This window comes from Neovison vison, chromosome 11 (genome assembly GCF_020171115.1).
Source record: "Neovison vison isolate M4711 chromosome 11, ASM_NN_V1, whole genome shotgun sequence".
NCBI classification, from domain to species: Eukaryota; Metazoa; Chordata; class Mammalia; order Carnivora; family Mustelidae; genus Neogale; species Neogale vison.
In genome coordinates, this window is record NC_058101.1 from 107,941,007 (window position 1) to 107,947,970 (window position 6,964).

The following is a 6,964-nucleotide window of genomic DNA, read 5'->3' on the forward strand; positions in this document are numbered from 1 at the left end:
GTGCGAATCCATGCTTTATCACCAATTAACTGTGTGGTCTTGGCTAAGTTTCTTGTGCTTAGTTTCCTTGTCACTAAAATGCAAGACTGCACCTCATAGAGTTATTATGAGGATTTAACAACTTAATGTATAGGAAGAGCCATACACAGCACAAACTTAGTAATCTTTATTACTTGCTTTTCAGCATGTCCTTGCAACCTAATGGACACCGGCCACACACACAGAGGGAATTAGTGAGAAAGGATATAGTCTAAAGCTCATAAAGTCACCAAGGGGCTAAATTCCCTCCAAGTTCCCTCAACACCAGGTGCGGACACAACAGACTATTTTAGGATCCCACTCACCAAATATCCTGCCAGCCATGCTCTCATGGGTTCAAGGACTTGGCAGGAAGGAGCCCACAGGTGGCAGACCTTTAGAACTCTGCGCTGAGTAGCCCAGAGATTGACAGTCTCCAAGCAATAGACCAGTTGTCTTGACTTTGATTTAAGGCAATATTCTAGAATGCATTATTAAAGTAACTGCTACCATTTGGATGGGGAAGAAGTGAGCACTAATACTGAGCTGACATTCATTACTATTCATTCATAACAGACTAACAATGTATTTCTTTGACTGGCTCTTCAGTCCCTCAGTTTAAGAGAAATAGTATAAATAACTTCAAATATTTGAAACACTGGTGTGGGGGGGGTGTAAAAATTACATTTGTTCAACACGACCTTAAGATCCAAGGAATCAAAGCTACTAAAAAACAGATCTCATTTCAATCATAACAAAAAACTTTCTAACGGTGTGAGCCAGAAGGGGCAGACTGCCTACCAGTGGGTCAGATTCAGTTCTTGTGCAATCTTTTGTTTGGGTCACAAATGGGCATAGCATGTGCTGCTGCGTATGTCCTCTGTACTTGCACAATTGGTGCAGTTGTGCAAAGTGGCCCAGAAACTTTCACATGAAAATCCAGATTCCTGTCTTTTTGGGAGAAGTCCCACAATATGCAGCAAGGACAGCATTCCCGTAGAGGTGCAGCACGCTGTCCCTGAATGGACTGCTCTCCCCATACGTGGGTGTGTGTGTTAGAGCAGACCCCCGTCCCCACCTGATGCGTGGCTAGTTTATATCGCCCACCTGGAAGGCATTTGAGTTATGATTCCAAACGATCTTAATAAATGCAGAGAGAGGTCCCCTTCAGTCACTATGATTCTCTGATTCCTTAATTTCCTGAGTCTAAACATCATTCAACAATCTCCATGGTTTGTTGTCATTAGCAATTTATGAAGTTACCAGGCCCTGTGTGTCCCTTCCAGGAAGCATCTAACACCATTCTTTGGTTTAAGCATATGTCTTACTCTTAACACTTTGGCCAGCAGCTGCAAGGCTGTTCCTCCTCAAATTTCAAAGCAACTTCAAGAATAAGGACAGGAAATTCAAGTACTTCAACAGTACCTCTGGATGCTCTCCTGTGACTGATAAATGGTGTGCTAAAGAGCGAATTGCTACGACTTGTCTATTTTTACAAGACTTGTGCCACATTACTTCAATACATGCTCTGAGAAGACATACTGAATGTTCTGATGTTTAACTACATCAAGACTTTTTCCTTGGACTTCGCAGATTTCATCGGTTTGTATTCTTGAGAAAATAAAAATCGTGAGAGGCATAGAGTTTAATTAACATGTTAAGGCAAGTCATGTTATTATCATAAATGAGAAAAAAAAAAAAAGAAATCACGGTAGCATTGTTCAAATTAAAATGGTGGCTGAAAAATAACCATGATAACCAAACCAGAAAACCGAATACCTAGGTAGTGTTTCTGCATGTCAGGTAAAGAAAATAAAGCTGTTTTTGCAAAAGCTAAAACTGTTGGCTACCATTTGAATGCAGGAACATGTAGGAGGTTATGTTTCTAAATATAATGTAAATTAATCCTCTTGGTCATCAGGTATCATTAGGACAGTCTTACTGTCCTCAAAAGTCAGAAACAAGAAAATCCTCAGGGAAGTTCCCAGGAGAAATGTTAGTTAGCTTTGGTAAATGTGTCTGCTAAATATTATTAAGTAAAATACTCATTTCTGTGATTAATATACAGTAAGAAAATATATAATAAAATATGTCTTGATAGAATGCAAGCTACCTAATCTTTTAAAAAGTGAAAACACTTCTAAAATGTTTCCTTGCTTAAAAATGTCCAGAAGCACCAAACACCAAAGGTGACCTATGTTGTTTCTATTATTTAAAAAAATAAACTTTAATTCTACTGAAAACTCTTAGAAAAACAGATATAATTGGGGAGACTTGTAGGATTTCTGAAATTAAAAAAAAAAGAAATACTTAAAGACCTCTATCTGCTCCTGAAATATTTCCAGTTCCATTTTCCTTTATTTTCAAAAGTTTTATTTATTTATTTGACAGAGAGAGAGCGCGAGCACACAAACAGGGGGAGCAGAAGGGAGAGGGAGAAACAGGCTCTCTGCTGAGCAGGGAACCTGATGCGGGACTCGATCCCAGGGTCCTGGGATCATCACCTGAGCAAAAGGCAGACATTTAACCAACTGAGCCACCCAGGGGCTCCTCCAGCTCCATTTAAAATGAATAAACCCTGCAAGAATATTTGGCTCAAATATCTTTGTTTCAAAAGCATAACTGACATGGTCAGTCCTCTGCAGGTTTAAGTTATTTTAAGTAAAATCAAGCAGACTTAAAAATGACCATAACCTGGACCCTTGTGGCTACTTTTTCTCTCTAGATGTGTGCGAGGTCTACGGGCTCAGAAAGTATGAACACCTGTCTGGCGTCAGGGAACCTGGAGAGCAAAAGGTAGAGTCCTGCGTAGAGACGATTGAGTTAATATTTACCAGGACAAAAATGTGTGAAACTTTATAGGCAGAAATGACCACGTGTGGAGAATTATGGTGAGGAACATTGGGTATCTGGAAAAAATCAATTTCTTGCGCCCAGAATTTCGGTTATAATGGAATAATACAGTGCTGGGAATAGCCTATCTTTGAAATCATTTGGGTCTCAATTCAAATTCTGATTCAGGTATTCATAAAACCTTCTCTTAGATTAAAAAAAAAAATCCTCATGCCAGTAGATCTGGTGTGACAATAATCTGCATGAAAAAATACTTGTTAATCAGGTCCATTCTGGGCTCTGCATTCTGAGGGAAACATTAGCAAGCCATAGAGATCAATTAAGAGAAACGTTGTTTAATTTGAAGGAAGGACTATCTCTGAATATTTGAAGGATTTTCATATAAGAAGTAAGAACAATTATGTGATCATTCTGAGAATGGTAGATTTTGTGAAAGGACATCTCCTTCAGACCAGCAGAACACCTTGTAGCCCTGGAGAACTGCCTTAGAACATTTTACAAACTCAGGAAACAACCTGAGGGTTGCCGGAGCAGAGGGGGATATGAGGGATGGGGTGGCTGGGTGATGGACATTGGGGAGGGTATGTGCTGTGGTGAGTGCTGTGAATTGTGTAAGACTGACGATTCACAGACCTGTTCCCCTGAAACAAGTAATACATTATATGTTAATTAAAAAAAAAAAAAAGAATGTTTCAGGAAGAGAGGAGCCCTTTCTCTCCAACAAGACAGGCTGGGGGGCCCACAGCAGAGAGGCTGTGGATGGGATTCTTGCAGTGGGTGCCAGACTCCCTTGGGCTTATCAGATCCTCTCAAACTCTGATTCCATCGTTCTATCATTTCAAATGTTGGCTTGCAAAAGTCAAGGTAGTTCTCATTGTTCTGATTCTGTTTGCTCTTATATTCACAACAGTTTTGAAATCTGTTTCCTTATTCTTGCCCTTATCCTTTTTATTGTGTTAAATTTCCTCTTAGGTCTCCTTTTCCCCTCTTCACCCTGTCAAATCTATTGCCCTGGTACCCACAGTGATAAGGAGCAATTCTCCCTTAACAGCCTAACACTGCACCAGAAACAGGTGTTTTTGCCACTACCAACACTTGAAAAACGGGAAGAAGAAAGAACAAGATTCACTATACAGAAGAAAACGGATTTGGAAAAGTAATGACCTGTTTATGACTTTAAGTCAAAAGAGATGAAATTACAATTTCTTAAAATTATGAAGATAAAAATAGTGTGATAGAAATACATAGCACAAGCCAGGTGCGTTAGAGAGCAAGCGCTGGTTGGAGGCTCTGCCTTTCGCTGCCCACCTCCATCAGCAAGGTCCTTCAGGGCAGAAATTGCTGTCTCCATTCAAATACAGGAACGGAGGTTTAACACAGTTAAACTATTTACTAGTGGTCAAAGAGCCAAGAGAACTGGCTTAGAACCTGTGCTCTGATTCTAAAACCTGTGCTTTTTAGGTTCCACAAACTCTCTCTTAACCCCTCAGCAGAAGCAAAATGGCATTTAGAACAGAAGCCGTGTTTTTAAAATATTTAAGGAAATGATAGGTGGCTCCTTCCTGTGCTGTTTCTCTCTTTTTCTCTGGCCAGTGGCGCCAGGGAGGGACGGGCAAGTGTCACAGTCTTCCTACTGCCAGGAAACTCCGTAGCCACAGATGAGATCAGAAGTGGCATGATAAATTGTCCAAGAAAGCCCATTTGGGTCCAGCCCCAAAGGCCAAGCCTTTTCGGAGGAACTTCCCATGCAAAGGAAATCATGCTGGAAAAAGTAAGCGTTGAAGCCAAACAGCCAAATTCTGCTATAGGAAATATGTCGGGGTCCAGCTGATCAAGAATGGCAAAACAATAAGAAAAAATTGAAAAATCACAGCATTCGTATCCGACGATGGTTGTGTGAATTTTATCAAAAACAATAATGAGGTTCTGGCCCCTGGATTTGGTCACAAAGGTCATGCTGTCAGTGACCTTCCTGGAGTTCATGTTAAGGTTGTCAAAATAGCCAGTGTCTCTCTTTTGGCCTTATACGAAGGCAAGAAGGAAGGACCAAAAGCATAAGTTTGGATGGTGAACACATGACAATAATAAATTTTCATATGCCAGGAAAATCGGAAATCAAAAATAAAATCAAACCTCTAAGGAAATAACAGTGAGCCGGACATTAAGATTTTGACACACAGTTTTCAGAGTAAGAGATAAAACATCTCAGTTCGGAGTGCGGAGATGTTGCAAGATTAGTGCAAAAACAGCCTGAAGGAGGCAAATGATAGCTCTCCTCGGCGTCACCAAATCCCAGAACAAGTCCCTTCCCTACAACTGAAATCAGCTAGTGAGAGAATTTCAACTACTAATACAGAATTTGTTTTTAAAGCTGTTTAGTGCTTCTTGAATTTCAGTACAATGAACCTATGAGCCTTTTTCCAAAGAGGTATCTAGACATCATACACCATCACTTGGCACAGCGTTAGCATACTAAAAGTAAAAGTAACGTGTGAGACAAGACTGACTGAACAAATTCATGAATGAAGGAAGGAAATTTCACAAAACCAAATCATGAGAAGAGTCACCAGAAAAGCACACATAACAAAAGATCTCCCTGCACAGAACACTCCGTGATTCAATGACCTCAATCACATTTGCCAACTTATAGGATTTCCTGGTTGATAATAATTACTTCATTTCATGGAACATTTCCTCTGTGCCAGGTGCAGAGCTAAGTGTTTCGTGTGGATTTTCTTAGTGATTGCCCATGAAAACCCTTTGAGACAGTAGAGCACGGAGATTGAGAGCACAGACTGAAGCCAGAACAGGTGGACCTCGCTCTATATTTACTGAGCATGTCTGCTTGATCAAGATGCTTAATCTCTCTGTGCTCAGTTTTCTAATCTGTAAAATGGGATAAAAGTAGTTCCTATCTTAGGGGATACGGAATTTTTAGATCAGTGCCTGGCATAGAGTATGTCCAAGTGTGTTAGCCATTATCATTCAGATCTCGAGTCACACTGAGCCCAGACTCTAACCCCACCTTCACCGCTAACTAACTATATATGACCGGGCACAAATAATTTAATCTCTGAGAGACCCAGTTTTGTCATCTGCAAACAAATATTGTAACAATATGTCCTGAGCTTATTCACGGATTACACAAATTAATCTGTCTGTGCTTAGAAGAGTGTCTGGCATACGAAAACACTTAATAAATGTTGACTGTTACAATCTCCATTTTATAGATCAGAAAACTGAAGTTCTCACGTGCCCTTTGAGTGTGGTCTAGGGCTCAACTCCAGACAGACTGACTCCCGCAGCCTAGTTCTTTTAAGGTGGTCTCAAAGCAAATGTTAAAATTTTAAAGAAATTCTACCTGGCAATATTTTAAATCATATCCTAATTATTTGGGGAGAAATCTATATGTGTTGGATTGCCAGGAGTCCTTTTACTAATAATCATTTAAAATGGAGATATTTAAATCTTGAGACAACATCAGAAAATGTTCGGGAATACCAGTTTTATAGTAGTAACTCTTGGCACAACTGCTCTCAGAGAATCTCACTCTTTGTGTCTAAATTCCAGCTGCTTCCAATCTCTTTAATCATCTGATTTCTGATATTCTTCTCTCTTGCCCTGAAAGACCACAAGCTCACCCACTGCCAAATAGGTTCAGGGGGGAAAGTATGGGTTTTGTAGTGAAACAAACATCGGCAAATTAACCTAACAGTGGACATTATTTTGTAAATATTAAAACAACGTTCTTAATTTCCCCTTGAAGTCCTTTCAGCTTTTCTTCAGCAATTTGAGCCCTGAGTTATTGCCGTAGGGAGAGGAAATAGCCTCAAAGACACCATTTACCAGCACCGAATCTCAGAGCTACTTTCTTGACCTCTTAAAGGGAGAGAGTGGACCTGAAAGGCAGACTGTCAGGAGAAAGAGAGAAGGCTAAATCACAAAACACCACTTTAAGAATATGGAGAGTCAGGGCTGGTATCCCTGAAGACAAAACTCAGGGTGTGAGATAAAGAAGGTTGGAAATCCAGTAGGTGAGACACGAGACACATGGGTCCTGCTCTCCTGAAGCAAAGCTCTGGACAGGAGAAGC

At 40.3% G+C, this 6,964-nt stretch overlaps 1 pseudogene; it reads left to right on the forward strand.

Moving 5' to 3' along the window:
• The first annotated feature begins 4,041 nt into the window (after positions 1 to 4,041).
• LOC122890448 lies at positions 4,042 to 4,929 on the forward strand (annotated as a pseudogene).
• The last annotated feature ends 2,035 nt before the right edge of the window (positions 4,930 to 6,964 follow it).